Here is a 20,445-nt window from a genome sequence, read left to right on the forward strand (position 1 = left end):
ATGTTTGGTATTTGTATTGTCTTATGCCATTGTTTATTTTTAATGAAATCAATTCGAGTTTCATCATCTAATACTTCTCCATTTCCTTTGTTTTTACTTTCAATTTCTGTTTTGAATTTTGTTTTGTTTCTTCTGCAAGTATCGAGCCTTGTTGCTCAAGTCAGCAGTTGAACTTGCTTGCATTTGTTCTTAACACCGACAATAAGTGACTCTTGCTCCGTCCTATAAACTCCTCGAACAACTATTATGTTCTTCCGATGTGGGTGTCCATTGTTTCCAAAGATGAAATGGCAGAGCAGTTTTAATGAGAGCTAGTGGGCTTATTTTTTAATGGCTTTGATTGATGTTTTTGTTTGGACTGTATAATTAATTGGGCAAGGCAAATATCAGTTGGTTTCGATACAATTATAAGTATTTACCCTCCAAAAGGAGCCTCCCATAAATTCCAAAATGGTCACAGATAAGACTAGAGGAGATAAAGGAAGGCATAAATTGTTTTTAGCTGAAAACAGAATAAATCTAATAATTCAATGTTGAAATATGTCGGTCAAAATAAAGAGATTTTAAGTTGTTGACAGCATCAGCTTCCAACTGATGAGCCACTCCATTTCCTATGAAGAGGCTACCTGTAACAGCGTTTTGGACTCAAAGGCAAGTTGATAGCTGCCGGTTTTGTGGAACGTCACCGGACAGACAACTAGGCCTGCTCACTTCTACAACTTTCCTTGAACTGCTGCCAATACCATATCTAGAAGAACTGAGTCTTCTATTATCTTTCCTATCATATCCATTAAAGCAGCTACAATCTTCCTATTCAAAATTATGTCACCTGCAATTGGGCTTTGAAACTCTTTTTTCTGAATAAACAATTAATTAATTAATTTAAAAATTAATGTAAGATATTAATCCATAAGATGTTTTAATTATGGTAAATGTAAAATATAATATATTTTAAGAAATTGTGGACGTCAACAATTCCCAAAGTAAAGATAGAAACCTTTGCAAAAGTATACAAACAGAAATTTCTTCCATGTAATGTAAACCTTACAGTTTGCGACTTCTTCTTTAGTATTTAATGGCTTACCTGCCAATATTGCATAGTTGGAAAGATTGATTGCTTCTTCATCTTTTGACCTATATCAATCCACAATAAGAGGACTAGTGTTATAATATCCAAAAATTTTCATGTGCAAATTCACCAACATGCAATGTGCTGTGCAGGAAAAATTATACTAATTTTGTCCATAGCAAACTAAAAGTTCCTTCTGACATAGTTGAAATCCCATGTCGAGAGGGCAAGCCAAGGCTAAGGCAGAGATGCATTATAAAAGAAATATCAAGACGAGTTCAAGGTCATACCTTTCTCGGCCTTTTGGCTAAGATCAAGTGTAGTATCTGTTCTTATCAGTTTAATATCTGATACGTGGATCATTGATCCACATGATATTAAATCAATATTTTTAGGGGGAGAGCTCATTGACAATAGCTTGCTATTGGGGTCCTCGAGTGTCGTCTTTGTTTTGCACTACTGCATTCTTCTGGCACACCCCTCCGATTGTAGTTTTAACCTTTTCAACCAATAGAAGGTAGCTTCTTATTCGGATTCTATTAATAATTGAGGTGTAAATCTGTCTAAAGACAATATTACAAGGGTTAATGTACTTCAGGTTTAGTCCAAACCATAGGGCTATAATTTCTCACTATTCAGTTCCTGTTTGCCCTCCTTGATTAGGTTTTAATTGTTTAAAGTAATGGATGGTATGTAATCCGGCTACTAGTTTTAAATTTCTAAAGTTTATTGAAAAATTGTTGTTTCAATTTGTAGGTGGCGCATACATCATTGAAAATCTTATAAGCATATTGTTAAAATGGTAGTTTGAATTTTCACGCTAATTAAACGCAAAGTTTACATATGCATGCACCAAACTAGAGCAGCGAAATGTGTCGACTTTGACTTGAGTTCACAACCCATGAAAGCCAAGTTTCAATAGATATCAGAAGGCTTGGATTTAAAAGGCAATTGAAACATAATGTCAATTTTTGCTGGCAATAGTGGGCACCGAAAGCTACACAGAAGATATCCTCTTTCAATTGAAAAGCCTTATTAAATGTGGCTGTTGACTTGAAGGTCATGTAAACTAGTATAAATAGGCTTTAGTTCTTAGCTATGAGATACATCAACTTTGAGAGTGAATTAGCTAGTGAATGGCTAATTGAGAGTAATTGTATAATAGCTCTTGGGAATTTTTCGGGGGCGAGTTGTAAGCTTTTCAGATTGTGCTTTGAGTGTCAAAACACTTGTAATCTTCATCTTCTTGTTGTAGTGAAATTTCTTGTTGTCTCTATTAATAGAGGTAGGCTTTAAAGCTGAACCACGTAAATTTTTATGTCTATTTATTTATTCTTTTTCGCACATTATTTATTATGGTGTGTTCTATTTATTCTTGATAAAATTATTTGTGGTCGTATTGACGTAGTTAATCTGATCCATCCTCAACAAACTAGTATCAAAGCTTTATTTCGAGTATTTTTGTGGTATTTGCAAAGTGGTTGTGCTCGTGACTTATTTTTGTTGCTTCCGTTGTCACTTTAAAAATTGATATGGCTACAAGTGTATCATCAACTAAATACTAAGTCCAGGAATTCACTAGGAAAAATAGTTTCAATCTATGGCGCATCAAGATGCGGGCGATGTTGATTCAACAAGTATTGCTTAAAGCGTTGTCTGGTAGAGACAAATTACCAAACACGCTTTCGGAATAGCAAAAGGATGAGATATTGGAGAAAGAACATAGTGTTATTCTACCATCTTTAGGCAATGAAGTAGTACGAGAGGCAGTTGAAGAGACCACAACGTCCAGTTTGTGGCTCCGGTTAGAGAGCAAGTACATGACGAAGTCATTGATGAACCGACTCTACCTCAAGCAATGACTCTACACCCTAAAGATGGAGGAAGTTTCACCTATTTCACAACATCTTGACAAGAGGACATTCAAGCAAAACTCATCCTAGATCGCTGTCCAATAAAAGAATATAGTGTTATTACTTTAAGAAGTTTGGGCACATAAAGAAAGATTGTCTAAAGAAGAAGGACAAAATAGAATCGCAGGAGCAGCAAAATGATCATGCAAATTTGGTTGATGTAGAAATTTCAAATGATGTCGAGTTCATTTTGGCAGTATCCGACTCCACGCTGGTGAAAGGTGGATTCTTGATACAACCGCTATATTTCACATTAGCAAATTCAAGGATTTATTTTCAGCATATGAGAAGTGTGCTGGTTCAGTGTTAATGGGAGATGACCATGCATGCCAAGTCATGGGGATTGGCATAATTTGTATAAAAATGTTTGATAGTTTTGTCAGAACCTTATCAGATGGTCGACATATTCCATAAATGAAGAAAAACTTAATTTCCTTGATTACTTTAGACAAGAAAGGCTTTTGATACTCCGGTATAGGTGGAGTGTTGCGCAGAAGCGTGTAAAAGAGTAAAATTATTGTACTAAAAAATCACACTAAGTTCAATTCCCAGGAAAGAGAGGTGGATCACGAGGATCGCTTAAGTACCAGGTCTTTCCTAGCCAGAATATCCCTCTATCGTAATTTAATAGCACAATAAATCACTACAATCACACTCACAAAATATGCAGAATAAACAATAAAGAACACAAGAATTTTAACGAGGTTCAGCAAATTTTGCCTACGTCCTCGGGCACTACCAAATATATTTCACTCCAAAATACAAGTGAAAGTTTACAAATAAGGAGAGAGAAGAATGCCTTAAGTAGAGAATGGCATTTGTGGGATGATGAAAATGAGAAGTAGCTAGGCCTATTTATAGTTGAAGCTTAAGGATCAACTTGCAAAGTCCCTATATAATTAGGGACCAAAATTGCAATTATCCCTAGCCAAATTTCAACCCAAAAATCTATGCCTTAAATGCTTAGATTTTCGGTGCCCAATTTTCTGACACAAATATCTTTGAAAAGTCAAAGATTATAGGTTGCCAATAATCTCCACCTTGAAGATTTGATTAGGATAATCTTATCTTCACACAATTCTTTTTGCCTTCGACAACAATACTTGATAGTGCATTCTTCAACTGTTAAACATGCAGAATATTGATCAAGTTCAAACAATGTTCGAACTTGATTGTTGTTACCACCTTGGTCATCATATCTGCGAGATTATCTGCAGTCTTAATCTTCTGAAGACGAATTTTCCCCTCATCAATAGTTTCCCACACAAAATGGAATCGTACGTCGATATGCTTTTTACGTGCATGATAGACTTGATTCTTTGCTAAATGAATAGCACTTTGACTATCACAGTACACGTCAATATGCTCCTGAACCAATCCCAAGGTTTTAACCATACCTTGTAACCAAATAGCTTCCTTTACAGCATCTGTTACAGCCATGTATTCGGCTTCTGTGGTTGACAACGCAACTGTAGACTGCAGTGTAGACTTCCAACTTATTGGTCCTCCAGCAAGTGTAAACACATAACCGGTGGTTGATATTCGTTTGTCCAAATCAACGCATAGTCGTAATCAACGCACCCAATAACACCTTTACCAAGTGTAGTATCTTGCTTGAACAAGAATCCAACATCCACGGTCTTGAATATACCGTAGAATCCATTTCACGACTTGTCAATGTCCTTTTCGAGATTATGCATATACCGCCACTATACTAACGCCAAAGAAATGTCGGGTCTTGTACACACCATTACATACATCAAGCTACCTTTCGCATTAGAATACAGAACTTGTAACATGTATTCTCGTTCCGTATTCGTCGAAGGAGATAGTTGTGCAGAAAGCTTGAAATGAGAAGCCAACGGGGTACTTACAGGTTTTGTCTGCTCGTTCATGCCAAACTGCTGTGGTACTTTCTTCAAATACTGCTTCTGAGACAAGCTAACTGCCATGAGCTCTATCTCTACATATTTCCATGCCAAGAATCTTTTTAGCTTCACCCAGATCTTTCATCTCAAACTCGAGATTGAGTTGAGTCTTCAATTTCTCAATCTCAACTTTGCTCTTAGATGCTATCAGCATATCATCAACATATAAGAGCAAGTATATGAAAGTTCCTACTTGTAGCTTCTGAAAATACACGCAATGATCAAATTTACTTCTTGTGTACCTTTGCCCTTTCATGAACTGATCAAATCGCTTGTACCACTGCCTCGGAGATTGTTTCAATCCATAAAGCGACTTCGTCAGTTTGCAAACCCAATTTTCTTTATCAGCAACCTTGAATCCATCAGGCTGAGTCATATAGATTTCCTCCTCTAAATCACCGTGTAAAAAGGCCGTCTTCACATCAAGCTGAACTAGTTCAAGGTCATATTGCGCAACCAATGCTAGCAAAATCCGAATAGACAAATGCTTCACAACTGGAGAAAACACTTCATTGTAGTCTATTCCTTCTTTCTGAGCATAACCCTTTGCTACCAATCTAGCCTTGTATCGAATTTCATTTTTACCAGGAAATCCTTCCTTCTTTGCATATACCCATTTGCATCCAATTGCCTTCTTTCCCTTGGGCAGTGTCACCAACTCCCAAGTCCTATTTTTATGAAGAGACTGCATTTCTTCATTCATAGCTTGCTTCCACTTTACACCATCAGGGTTACTTATTGCTTCTGTATAAGTAGAAGGAACATCATCATCTGCAATTGAAAGTGCATAGGCCACTATATCATTAAAGCGAGTAGGCTTACGAATCTCTTTTCTTGGCCTCCTATATGCAATTGAATCTTGTTGCTGTTGAAGTTCTTGGGTCGAAACTTCTTCATCATTTGTTCCTTCAGTATTAGCTGGATCATCATTAACCTTTTCAAGCTCCACCTGCTGCAAAGCGCCACTGGTTTTGTCATCCTTTTGTGAATCCTTGTTCTTCATCATGGTTGATTCATCAAAAGTCACATCTCTACTGAAAACAATCTTCCTTGTATCAGGACACTAGAGACGGTATCCTTTTACTCCACTAGTTATACCCATGAATAATGCTTTCTTTGCTCTTGGGTCTAACTTAGATTCTTTTATATGATAATATGCAGTGGAACCAAAAACATGTAAAGAATCATAATCAGTAGCAGGTTTACCAGCCCACATCTCCATAGGATTTTTTCCATTTATTGCAGCTGGTGGCAACCGGTTAATCAAATGGCACGCATATGTAACTGCCTCAGCCCAAAATTCCTTGCCCAATCCAGCATTAGACAACATACATCGAACTTTCTCCAGTATAGTCCGATTTATACGTTCTGCCACCCCATTCTGCTGTGGTGTATCTCGAACAGTGAAGTGTCACACAATGCCCTCATCTTGACATACTTGTAGAAATGGATCACTTTTGTACTCAGTACCATTATCTGATCGAAGTCGTTTGACCTTTCGACTAGTCTGAGTCTCCACCATCTTCTTCCACTTCAGAAATGCATCCAAAACTTCACTTTTTCTTTTCATTAGATACACCCATACTTTTCTTGAATAATCATCAATAAAAGTAACAAAATAGTGCATACCTCCCAAAGAAGCCACTTTGGTAGGTCCCCACACGTCACTATGAACGTAGTCCAGAATTCCTTCCGTACTGTGAATTGCTGAACCAAATTTTACCCTCGTCTGCTTGCCCAGAACACAATGTTCATAGAATTCCAATTTGCAAGAATTTGCACCTTTCAACAGGCCTTGCTTCGTCAAAGTCTGCAAAGCTTTTTCACCAGCATGTCCCAATCGCCTATGCCATAACCTGGTAGCCTCTGAATCTGCATCTTTTGTAGAAGCTGTTGATGTTGATCCAATATCTGTACTTCCATTTAAATAGTACAGGTTATTTCTTCTAGTGCCTTTCATCACCGTCAATACCCCAGCTACTACCTTTAGTAATCCATCTCTTAAAGTGACTGTGAGCCCTTTAGATTCTAGGGCCCCTAATGAGATGAGATTTTTCTTCAAGCTAGGTACATAGCGAACATCTGTCAAGAATTGGATTGAGCTGTCATGATTCTTCAATTTGATTGTACCTACTCCCATTGTCTTACAAGCACTGTCATTGCCCATAAAAACAACTCCACCTTCTAGTTCTTCAAGACTAGAAAACCAGTCCTTATTAGGACACATATGGTAAGTACATCCCGAATCCAAGATCCACTCATCCGTATGACATGTCATTGCCATACCAACCAAGCTAAAGTCTGACTCCTCATCATGCTCCGCTATACATGCATCAGAAATAGCCTTGCCCTTTTGTAACTTAGGACAATTCTTTTTCTAGTGCCCTTTCTCACGACAAAAAGCACATTCATATTTGGCGGGTCTCCCTTTGGACTTGCCCCTTCTACCAGGTTTGTTACTGTGTGAACGACCTCTTACTGCTAAGGCTTCTGCAGTTGCATCTCTGTGATCTCTTTTATCTTTCTTTCGAGTCTCAGATCTATACAACGCGCTGCAGACTGTATCAAATATGATCGTATCCTTCCCATGAAGCAATGTGGTGGTAAGATGATCATATTCATCGGGAAGAGAATTCAACAACAATAATGCCTTGTCTTCATCTTCAAACTTCTCATCCAAATTTAGCAACTCTGCTAAAATTTTATTGAATGAGTTCACATGGTCATTCATCGACATACCGGGTGCATACGTGAATCGAAAAAGTTTCTTTTTCATATAAAGCTTATTTTCAAGACTTTTTGTTAGAAACTTTTCTTCCAGTGTATCCCACAACTTCTTCGCTGATGTCTCCCTCATGACAGAGTACTTCTGCTCTTTGGCCAAACATAGGCGGATTGTACCACACGCCTGTCTATTGATCTTGGCCCACTCCTTGTCATCCATCTTGTCAGGTTTTTCTTCAAGAGCTATATCCAACTCTTGCTGACATAAGACATCCAGGATCTCACATTGCCACATACCAAAATTATTGGTACCATCAAATTTCTCTACTTCAAATTTTGCATTGGTCACGGTAGTCTTTGTTGATGACGATGCCTCTGCCATTCTTCTCCTCGATCCCAATTACTGTATACGTGAACAGTACCGTCTACGTGAATAGTACTGTGGATGAACAATACCGTATACGTAAATAGTATCGTAAACGGTCGTATTCCCCAAGTACGAATCTAGCTCTGATACTAATTGTTGCGCGGAAGCGTGTAAAAGAGTAAAATTATTGTACTAAAAAATCACACTAAGTTCAATTCCGTGAAAGAGAGGTGGATCACGAGGATCGCTAAGTGCCGTGTCTTTCCTAGCCGAATATCCTCTATCGTAATTTAATAGCACAATAAATCACTACAATCACACTCACAAAATATGCGAATAAACAATAAAGAACACAAGAATTTTAACGAGGTTCAAAGAAATTTTGTCTACGCCCTCGGGCACTACCAAATATATTTCACTCCAAAATACCAGTGAAAGTTTACAAATAAGGAGAGAGAAGAATGCCTTAAGTAGAGAATGGCATTTGTGGGATGATGAAAATGAGAAATAGCTAGGCCTATTTATAGTTGAAGCTTAAGGATCAACTTGCAAAGTCCCTATATAATTAGGGACCAAAATTGCAATTATCCCTAGCCAAATTTCAACCCAAAAATCTATGCCTTAAATGCTTAGATTTTCGGTGCCCAATTTTCTGACACAAATATCTTTGAAAAGTCAAAGATTGTAGGTTGCCAATATGGAGTGCTAAAAGTATTCTCTGGTGCCATGAGTGTCAGCATGGACATTTAGAGCGAAACCTTTATTTCTTGGATGGTTCCACAGTTACAGGTGTTGCAGCAGTGTCATCATCAATTGATCTAGATTCTAGCACCACTAAGTTATGACATATGCGACTTGGGCATATGAGTAAGAGGGGTTTATTTGTCTTTGAGCAAATGAGGTTTGTTGTTTGACTGGTGTACAGGGAAGCTTAATTTCTGTGAGCATTGCATCTTTGGAAAGAAGACTCGAGTCAAGTTTAGCACTGAGATTCACAAAACCAAACGTACGGTGGATTATATCCATTCTTATCTTTGGGGGCCCTTCTCTTACAATTTCAAAAGGTGGTTACAAATATCAATTAACATTTATTGATGACTACTCAAGAAAGGTTTGGGTGTATTTCCTGAAGCACAAGGATCAAATGCTTGTCAACTTCAAGCAATTTAAGGCCTTGATCGAAAATCAAACAGGAAAGAAGATCAAGCGGCTTCAAACTGATAACAACTTGGAGTACTGCTTGGGTGAATTTATTGAGTTCTATAAAAGTGAAGGAATAGTGAAACACCACATTGTTCGCCATACACCATAGCAAAATGGAGTTGCAGAATGCATGAATAGAACTCTCTTAGAGTGATCTCGTTGCATGCAATCAAATGATGGGCTCGACCAAGACTTTTGGGCTAAAACTGCAAATACTGCATGCTATCTAGTAAATAGATCTCCATCTACAACTACTGAGCTGAAGACTCCTAAGGAAGTATGGTCTGATTCTTACCATTATAGGAATTGAAAAAGTTAAAAAGCATAAGGAGGTGATTTTGAAAAAGCTAAAATAGAAATTTGGTGTACATTATAGGAATTGAGATGAGTTAAATGCTTTGTCCGCCTATTATGTCGTTCTTACCATTTTCACTATGTATGTATCGTTCATCCGTTCTTTTCCTTGGATTGAGCATTAAACTAACAAGGAGAAAAGGGCCAAATCATATCTAATGAATACCATTTTTTACTATGTAGTCTCTACTTCAATAAAATTTGTTGTTTAGGGAACAAATCCTTTTCAATCAATTTGTTCAAATAAGTACTTTTATTATGAATTAAGTAGGATTAGATAGGTTTGTGGTGTTTCTTTCCTTGAAAAAGAGGTTGTATGATGGATTTATACACTTAATAATTTTAAATCGAATTTTATTTAAAAATATATTTTAATATTAAATCACTTAATAATCTTAAATCGAATTTGATTAGAAAAGGGATTTCAATCTTAAATTAGTGATTTAAGAAAATATCACTTGAATTCAAGTGTATTATTCATGGTAACAATGAGTATACTTTTTATATTTATGGATATTTTAAAATATCAATATTTGATATTGAGAAGTATTTAACATATCACTATAAAATTAAGAACAATGTTGATAAAAAAAAAACTATTATTATTGACAGAAATTAAGATTGGGAAATGTTAATAATTAGTGTTTAGAAGTATTGAAAGGTAAAAATGTTCTAAATCTTTATGCCCACAATGCAACCTGAATCCCACATTGCTAGCGTATGGTAAACAAAACATAAAGGGTGGTGTATAAGGAGAGAGGATAGAGCAACATTAAAACATACTTACCTGGACGGGGTCAATGAGTGATCAGGAAGACTCATGGCCTAGAGCAGTGACCTCCATTGCAGAAATTTCTATTTGATCATCAAACTACACAAATTTCTAATTTTATCACTATCGTTTTTAATTGATTCTGTTTTAGTTACTCTTTGTTTAATCCTTAATGAAAATGATGAAAATGATGGTGTGAAATTTTTAAAGAATATAACCACACAATTAGTCCACATCCCTAGTATATGATAAACAAAACGTAAGGGTGGACCATATAAAGAGAGAGCATATCACAATGTTTAAACATCCCTGTACGGGGTGCGGCATATAAACGGAGTCGATGGGTGATCATTGAGTCTCATGGTCTAGGGTAGACAGTAGTGACCTCAATTGCAGTCGGGAGGAAACGATCCTCTACACAGCTTCAGTAAGGTTATGACCAGAGATTCGTGCCTATTGAACAGATACTGTTCAAGTAAGGTTATGACCAGCGACTCTTGCTCCGTCCTATAAATTCCTCGGACAACTGTTATGTTCTTGCGATGTCGGTGTCCATTGTTTCCAAAGATGAAATGGCAGAGCAGTTTTAATGAGAGCGAGCTTATATTTTAATGGCTTTGATTGATGGTTCTTTTTGGACTATATAATTAATTGGGCAAGGCAAATATCAGTTGGTTTCGACACAATTATAAGTATTTACCCCCAAAGGGAGCCTCCCAGAAATTCCAAAATGGTCACATATAAGACTAGAGGAGATAAAGGAAGGCATAAATTGTTTTTAGCTGAAAACAGAATCTAATAATTCAATGTTGAAATATGTCGGTCAAAATAAAGAGATTTTATGTTGTTAACAACATCAGCTTCCAACTGATGAGCCACTCCATTTCCTATGAAGAGGCTACCTGTAACAGCGTTTTGGACTCAAAGGCAAGTTGATAGCTGCCGGTTTTGTGGAACGTCACCGTACGGACGAACTAGGCCTGCTCATTTCTACAGCTTTCCTTGAACTGCTGCCAATACCATATCCGGAAGAACTGGGTCTTCCATTATCTCTCCTATCATATCCATCAAAGCAGCTACAAATCTTCCTATTCAAAATTATGTCACCTGCAATTGGGCTTTGAAACTCTTTTTCTGAATAAAAAATTAATTAATTTAAAAATTAGTGTAAGACATTAATTCATAAGCTGCTTTAATTACGGTAAATGTAAAATATAACATATTTTAATAAATTGTGGACGTCAACAATTCCCAAAGTAAAGATAGAAACCTTTGCAAAAGTATACAAACAGAAACTTCCATGTAATGTAAACCTTACAGTTTGCGAATTCTTCTTTAGTATTTAATGGCTTACCTACCAATATTGCATAGTTGGAAAGACTGATTGCTTCTTCATCTTTTGACCTATATCAAGCTGCAAAAAGAGGACTAGTGTTATAATATCCAAAAATTTTCATGTGCAAATTCACCAACATGCAATGTGCTGTGCAGGAAAAATTATACTAGTTTTGTCCATAGCAAACTAAAGTCGAAATCCCATATAGAAAGCGCAAGCCAAGGGTAAGGCAGAGACGCATTATAAAAGAAATATCAAGATGAGTTTAAGCTCATACCTTTCTCGGCCTTTTGGCTAAGATCAAGTGTAGTATCTGTTCTTATCAGTTTAATATCTGATACGTGGATCATTGATCCGCATGATATTAAATCAATATTTTTAGGGGGAGAGCTCATTAACAATAGCTTGCTATTGGGGTTCTCGAGTGTCGTCTTTGTTTTGCACTGCTGCATCGTTCTGGCACACCCCTCCGATTGTAGTTTTAACCTTTTGAACCAATAGACGGTAGCTTCTTGTTCGGATTGTATTCATAATTGAGGTGTAAATCTGTTTAAAGACACTCCTTTAAGGGTTAATGTACTTGAGGTTTAGTCCAAACCGTAGGGCTATAATTTCTCATTATTTTCATCTGCATTACTTAGTTGCTGTTTGCCCTCCTAGATTAGTTAATTGTTTGAAGTAATGGATGGTATCTAATTTAATTTCTGAAGTTCATTGAAGAATTGTTGTTTCAATTTGTAGTTGGCGCATAGAATTGCCGTTCAATCATTTAATTGGCTTTTCAGTTCTACGTTCTAATCATTTAAATTGAACCTAGAAGCTATTTGATTTTAAATTTTCACTGTTTTACGATAATAGAAACAATGCTTAATATTTGTATATAACATTTACATGGCTTCACACACATGGTGCCGTGTTCTTCAATTAAATACCACGTAATCGAGATGGAGTTTGGAACTTGTACACTAAGGCTGTTGTCTTTGTGAAGCTGATGGAGGATCTTCCTCAATTGAGTGAACTTAGGGTTCTAAACTCGGAGGTATTGGAGTTGGATAAATGCTTGACTAATCTCAGAGGAAGACTTGAAGGCAACGAGTGTCTTTATGGTGGCATTCTTGTGAATGTGTCATGGTGTTGTTCCGCAACGCCAACAGCATGGCTAATGCCGAGTTTTGATCGTGCTCGTGTGTTTTGCGTGGTGGTGATTTTTCTCTAGTTGACTTTTAGAGCTGTTTTATGTGGCTTGTTTTATATGGTTTACTGGTGTTTTCTGGTTTTATTTTGGTGTATCGTTTTGGTTGGGTTATTTTTTTATGTTGTTTTATCTTTGTAATCCCACTGTTTTCAGTGGTTGTTTTATTTTTAATATAATCATTTTGATGGCCGAGCAAAAAAAGTAGTAAAAAAAATTTAATGCCAGGCTTTAAATTTCAATTTCTTAAAACATTTTCTTTTACAATTTGAAGTACTAAACATGGCGCTCAACATCCACCTCAACTCATTTGCATCAGCAATGACCTCCATATTTGATATATTTTTAATTGATGATAAAGTATTATTATATTTATATTTTAAATTTAATTTTTACTCAAATCATGTTTTAGCATTTTACTTTGTAACTTATAATTATTTAGAAAAATTGAAACTTCAAAATAATTCAACCACTAAAAGTGGCTGACTTGAATAGAAGACAAGTAAAAAAATCATATGTATCGTATTTTTATAGTATTATTATTTAATATAGGTAAAAAGTTTTAATTACACATTTATTCATTTAATTTTCTTGTGAAGTTAAACAAAAAAAAAAAAAAAAACTACGCTAGAAGCTAAACAAGGATACAACAAAATACACAAAATTAGGCTATTATAATCCCACATGTACTGGACAATAACTCAGACAAATCTTGCACCTGCTATAAAATGGAGCTAAAAAGGTCTGGTCAAGCCATCTTTGCGCTTGGGGCAATGACGCAGCTAGTGAGGTTTTAACCGAGGCGCGTCTATTGCTGGTTGAAAACTATTTCCAAACCCCCTCTTAGGCCTGGGTTCTGCCCTGGCCTTTGAGAATTTCTGGAAGGGTTCCCTTCGGGGTAAAACCCTACAATTTCTAGTTAATTACTTTGCTCTTCTTTTCCCCTTAAAATTAAGATGGAACAATTTGTTTATGAAATTAAGGTGTTCAAAATATTTGAAGGATTTAGCATTTTAATATTTATTTTATTTGTAAGAGATTAGTATTTAAAAATACAGACAATAGCAATTCAAATAATCAAATGAGAGATTGTGATAAACTTGTTGAGCAAGGTTATGAAAATGGAGTGTAGGAATACACCTTCTAAGTTAGATGAAAATAGCACTTAAATTCGGTCTATTGAAATATATAACTTTAATAAATTCGGTGTTTAAAATTTCTAACTGATTTAACATAGTAATTACTACCAGAGATAATAAAAAGAAAACGTAAAATAGAATAGAAAAAGCAGAAACTAAAATTAACGAAAGAGCAATAAAAATTGAGAATTGGAAAAGAAGAATAATAAGTATTACATGGCTAACAAACCTCTTGGCCAATGATAAGAAAGTTGTAAGCTTGATTTATTGTGAGAACTTGATGAGGTGTTAAGCAACTATGAGAGGTTGTGATAAACTGGTTGAATAAGGTTACTGGAATGAAGTGTAAGAATACACATTCTAAATTCAATCGTATGGATGGAGTATGGCTCGGATTATATGGATGGAGTAAGCTTGGTTTCAATTCACTTTCTTATGAGTTGCACCATTTTTCCCTCTTTTCATGGCTTCATACTCTTCTATAGGTTGTTTGTTTAGGGAACTTGGGTCTTTCTTCTGAAAACATGCATAACATTTTAACCTTGATGAGATTCCTAACCTTGTTTTCCAAAGTAGAACGATTGTTTGTTGAGTTTCAATAATTTTTATAATTGTAACGATCCGGTTTCTAGTGGTGTCGAAAAAGACGGGTTTGAGACTCCATTTCCGTAAACCAATCCCGTAAATATTATTAAATACTTACAAAGTTATTATATAAGTGAATTGAATTTTGGATAAGTAATTTAGTCGAAATTGTGTTTAATTAAGGTTTAGTGACTAAATTCTAAAGTCCAATCACTATAGATTTTTAATTAAGAAATGACTTGAGGACTAGCATTGTAATTAACCAAAGATCCAAAATAGCAATTAAATCATATTTAAATGAAAAATAGTGAACGGTAAGATTATTTAGTCACTAACCTAAGTTAATTAAGGTTAAATTAGTTAAAACATAAGTAATTAAACTAAATTACAAATTAATCCTATTATAAATAAGACAATTTGGTGGAATGAAAGAGGCTTTCTGTCATCTTCCACCTACAAACCATGAAGAGAAAAACAAAAGCTTCCAAGGGTTTTCAAAGTTTTGGTCACTAATTAGATGTTACAATCAAGTCATTTTCTTGTAATTTTTTATGTTTTTGAGGTCATGGGAGCTTGATTTAGCTTACCCATGTACCAATTTGTAAAACTGTTAAAGTTTTAGAAAGTTGTCATTGTTGATTTCTTGAAGTTTTAGGTGTTAAATTGATAGATTTTAAGTTTAGATGTGAAAAAAGGACTGAATTGTAAAGTTAATTTATAACTTTGTACATTAGGGACTAAACTATATAAAATATTAAATTGGCAGTAGAAATAAGAAATAGGAGGTCTCTAATAGGCATTAGTGAAATTAGATTTCAATTGAGCTTTAAATTGAAAGTTAGGTTAGTCTCGGCTTCTGGACTAAATTGGATAAATTGTAAAATATGTGTGACTTTGTAATTATTTGTGATTTGAGCTGGAATTTAATATTATGTATTGTCGGGCTATTATTCGTAGCAAAATACGATGCGGGAACGTCAATAGGGAGAGGAAAGATGAAAGCCGATGACGAGTAACTCGTGTGTTCGATTTTTATTTCTATGATTTGATTAATTTCAATTGTTGCATAGTTACCTTGTTTTGCATGTTATGGTAATGACGTGAGTTAAAAATGATTAATCAAACTGAACTAATACGATGTTGGTTGATTATCAAGATAAATGATAAAATTGAATAAAATTAAAAATAATATCACTTGATGAAAATACGAAATTTTGATCCCTCAACTTTCTTAAAATTACATTTTGACCTTAAATTTTCCTAAAATTACATTTTAACCTTGAAAGTTTTGCGTCCTCTACAGCTTGGTCCTTCTGGGTATGTCAGACCACCCCAATCAGCATCCGGGCGTGCACTGCCACCTTCAGCTACTTCGATAGTCGGCCTAGGCTCATGATGCCTTCCACTGCCACCTGAAGACAAAGGAAAAGAAGACAAAATCGGTAAGATAAAAAGGGAAAAAATGAGAGGGAGGGTTAGATATCAATAAAAACAAAGCAAAAACAAAAAAAATACAACAAACAGCTCCAAAAGCCGCACCCCACTGCCACCGCAACCATCACTCTTCCGTCGCCTGCACTGCCACACTACCACAATCACCGAACCAAGCAACCAAGCCATGATAGAGAAAAAAGTAAAAAAATAAAAAAAGAGCAGCAAAGAACAACAAAAAAATAAAACAAGAAAGGGAGTAGGAGCCATGACCACCGAGGATGAGCACGGGCAGCGGCACCTTTCAATTTGGGACTGTCAAAATTGGAGAGAAAGGGAGAGAAGAAAAGAGAAAAATAAGGGAAAGAATAAAAGAAAAAAAGAAGGGGGAGGGAAGAAGGGGATGTTGGCGGCTGAAACACCATAGGCCAAGGAGACGGCGGTGGCGGTGAAGGAGGCTAGGGTTTGAAAAAAAGAAAAAGAAAAAGGAAGAAGAAAGAGATAAAAAAGGAAAGAAAGAAAAAAATAAAAAAATATAGTCGGGACAACCCGACACAACCCATCCGATCCGGATCTGACCAGGATTTGACCCGATAGCAGCCGGCAGCACCTCTAATAGGCCCAAATCCACCAGACCTAGCAGCTCTGTCCAAAGAAGCAGCCAAGTCCTAACAAAGAAGCCAAGACCCAACAAGCGGCGACAACCTGAGTAGGCGTGCCAACAAAGAGCTCAAGCGCGTAATAAAGAAAAAGAAAAAAAAAAACAACAAAGACCTAGATTCTAAAGCCCAACTGTAATAGCCAATAAAGACAGCCAATTTACCCCAAAGCAGCCTGTGCCCAGAGAGTGCCGAGCAAGTCGGTTCAAGAAGTCCAACAAGAGAAAAAAAGAAAAAAAGATAAAGGGAAAAGAAAAAAAAGAGTCGTGTAGCCCGATTCGGTCAAAACCATAACTTTGGGTTTTCGGTAAACTTTCGATCTTTTTTATTTTATTTATTTAGTCTCTGTATTTAAATATTATTCCATTTTAATTAAATTAGCATTTTCATGGCATTTTTGAAATATTATTTTGTTTATTCCATTTTATAATTTTAAATTTAAATAATTTCAACAAATAAGGCAACTAATCGATTTGACATTAAGCCGTTGATTTCATCGCTATGTTGGGTGAATATACATGAGCAAAAAAAAAACCAAGAAAAAAATAATAAATAAAATTTAAAGTCTAATAAAAACAGTCCAAATACATGAGCCTAATGTGGCCCAAACCGTTTTTAACCCAAATTAGCCTAAACCTATGCCCAATATTCTAGCCTAAACCAGAAGTCAGAAACCTTAGCAGCCTCCACACACGCCAATTAGTACCTGTACGTGCCACGCCGCAGCCACCAAGACCTTCGTCCTCACGTGCCGAGCCTTTACCCTCGCGCGCGCCTTCCCACGTACGCCACCGTTACGTGCCACGCCTCCATGCGCTGCGCCGAGCCGCGCCACGTCGCCATGCGGCCTCTGTATACCTGCAAGAAGGACAAACAAACGGAAAAGGCATAGAAAGCAAGCAAAAAGAATTGAAACCGCCAGCAAATTAGAAAATAGGAAAAGATAAGAAATTGTAAAAAAGGGGATTCGGGGGGGATTTCATTTTTTTAATCTCGGCCTATAAAACAAGGGCAGAGCTTTTTTTGTAAGGGGACAGAGAGAAAAAAACGCACAAAAAAACACACGCATTCGAAATACAAAAATTTTTTGAAAGATCAAAAAGGTGATTTCTGGGTTTCTTTCTTCTTTGGCTGATTTAGTTTCATTTTCCGTATTTCTTTTTCTGATTTTTGAAGCTCATTAACCTTTGGTTAAAAGAAACAGTAAAAAAAAAGGGGAAACGTACCCGGTGGCCGGACCTTTGCTCTCTCTGTAGTTATCAGAGTTGCAGCGAGGGGAGAGGGCTCTGAGGTGACGTTTCGTCGAAGTGGCGCAGAGGTTTTAGTTTAGGTTTTTTTTTCCTCTGATGAAATGTTAGGCTTTTAGGTTTTTTTTTTAGTTTTAGCAGTAGGTTTTAAAACGTCGCCGTTTGTAGCTAATGCGATAGCTTCAAATCGGAGTCGTCTGGTGGCCCTCGACCTGCACGGTGACCCGACCCAGGGGAAGGATCCGCGTGTTTTGGGTTTGAGGGGATTTTTGCGCACTTAGTCCTTTTTTTTATGATGCATTCAAATAAACCTTTATATTTTGTTTAAATTTGGCCGTGCATTTTGTGTTCATTCCGTTTTGGCCCGCACAAAGACACTGCGTTTTGGGGGTATGGGAAATATTTCCCGTTTGGTCCCCATGTTATCCGCATGTCGCGCTTTGACCCCCCATTTTATTCTATTTTTGACATTTTTCCTTTGATTCTGTTTGATTTCTAATTTACTCCCAATTAATTCATCTTAATATTTTTTCTATAAATTCATCACTTAATGCTATAAATCTATTATATTTTTAGATATCATCTTAATATAATTTATGCATACCTTTTTGTTTGTTTTCATTCATGAATGCATATATATATAATAAACTTTAAAATTTTTTTAATAATGCTTTATAATTTTATATATATACGTATTGGAAATACCTTTGTTATTCTTATGATCTTATGGGTTGTTTAATTTTGGTAGCATATATATATGTTTGCATTATATGTATCGTTGTTTAATCATGCTCTTTTTGTAAGAATTGATTTTTTATTAAAGCTTCATAATCGTTTTATGATCCTAAAAAAGGGGGCTTGGCGTTCATAGATTCCCGAGAGAATTGTGCCCTAACTTACTGGGCTTCGATTCTTATCGATGAACTTAGATAATCAAGCGCCCATTTTATAATAAAAAACCTCCAATTATTAAAACAAAATTCTTAAGATTTCAAAATGTTAGATCCTAACTTACTGGATATGACATTTTGTTATCTCGATTTTAAAAGAATAAAGGCAATGTCGGTTGTTTAAGAATTTCGAGGGATTAAACCCTAACTTACTGGGTTCGAATTTCTCGATTGACTTAAATAATCGAATCTCCTCTTTAAATCACGTGATTTTCTAAAAAAGGGAACAAATCTAATTTCAAAGATTGAATTGTTATACCCTAACTCATTGAGTGTGGCAATTTATCTCTGCGAAACGAGTACATCTTATTGCTCAACTTGGTTTATTCAAATTTGAAATTAAAAAGGGTTGTATTTTTTTAAAATCTTTTCAAAAGTTTCAACATTAAGACATCAAACAATCAATTCGGTACTGATTTTGGGCGTTACGAGGGTGCTAACCCTTCCTCGTGAGAAACCGACTCCCGAACCTGTTTTCTCAAATCTCGCAGACCTAAAATTTATTTTAATGGTGAACCGGTCACACCTTAATAAAAGACCGGTGGCGGCTCCCACTTTATTTTTAAAGGTCGATCCTTGTTTTTCAAATTTAAAATTGGTTTCGACAGCTATGTTGGGTGAATATCATTGGCTCGTGTTAAATACGGGACACCCTTCTAGAAAATCGAGAAATTCAAAAATCCTCGTGTTTTAATAAAATGTTTATTTTGTAAAATATCAAATTATATTTTAAAGGATATATAATAATATGTAACTTATCAAATTTTTTAACGGATCACGATTAAATATTAAATTGAACTCGTATTTTTAAAAATTAAGACAACGCGCGCTTAACGAGATACCAATTTTGGTCATTACGAGGGTGCTAATACCTTCTTCGTGCGTAACCGACTCCTGAACCCTAATTTTCTCTGAATTTTGACGTAGACCTAAAAACGACTCTTTTTTAAAGAAATTTTAAAAGATAATTTTTCTTTTTTTTAAAAAAGAATTTAATAGGTGTCCGATCACACCTAGAAAAAAATCGGTGGCGACTTATATATATTTTTTAAAAAAATCGAGACTCTGTTTTCAAATTTTCAATAATCACTTCGACTAGCGCTCGTGCCAAATTTTTAGGTCGCTACAGCTGGCGACTCCACTGGGGACATCCTTTTTTCTTTTAGAGTCGAGTCTGATGTTAAATGTTTGTTGTCAAAATTTTTAAAATTCCTTGTTCAAATTAACTTTTAATCATGATCCTTGAATTTTGTTTTTGAAAAGTCATGCATCTGCATCATGTTGTAAATATTATTTTAACTTGTTTTTATCTTTTTGCTTTTTAGCTTTAAATTTTGCTATTTTGGTTTTTAGTAAATAAAAAAACAAAAGGTTTATGAGTTTCTCCCCACACACTGTGCACTTGCATTCTTTCATAACATGAGCCCTCTACCCGAGCTCCGTCCGTTTAAGTGGAAGTAAACGCTACGCCTTCATGAGTTAACTTGTCCCTGCGCACAGGCTAGTGAAATACTTTCGGGTTACATATGACTTATGCTTTTGTGAGTTAACTTGTCCCTCCGCATAGGCATAAGTA

At 35.8% G+C, this 20,445-nt stretch overlaps 3 non-coding genes across 3 annotated transcripts; all 3 read left to right on the forward strand.

Moving 5' to 3' along the window:
* The first annotated feature begins 1,355 nt into the window (after positions 1-1,355).
* On the forward strand, positions 1,356-1,552 carry LOC128034418 (U2 spliceosomal RNA). The gene has a single exon (XR_008190543.1). It is a non-coding gene; the product is annotated as a U2 spliceosomal RNA (small nuclear RNA).
* A 10,387-nt stretch (positions 1,553-11,939) lies between these two features.
* LOC128034378 (U2 spliceosomal RNA) lies at positions 11,940-12,136 on the forward strand. Its single transcript, XR_008190503.1, has one exon. It is a non-coding gene; the product is annotated as a U2 spliceosomal RNA (small nuclear RNA).
* Positions 12,137-13,613: 1,477 nt separating this feature from the next.
* Positions 13,614-13,764, forward strand: LOC128034181 (U4 spliceosomal RNA). Its single transcript, XR_008190313.1, has one exon. It is a non-coding gene; the product is annotated as a U4 spliceosomal RNA (small nuclear RNA).
* The last annotated feature ends 6,681 nt before the right edge of the window (positions 13,765-20,445 follow it).

Source organism: Gossypium raimondii, chromosome 10, assembly GCF_025698545.1.
Source record: "Gossypium raimondii isolate GPD5lz chromosome 10, ASM2569854v1, whole genome shotgun sequence".
Classification (NCBI taxonomy): Eukaryota; Viridiplantae; Streptophyta; class Magnoliopsida; order Malvales; family Malvaceae; genus Gossypium; species Gossypium raimondii.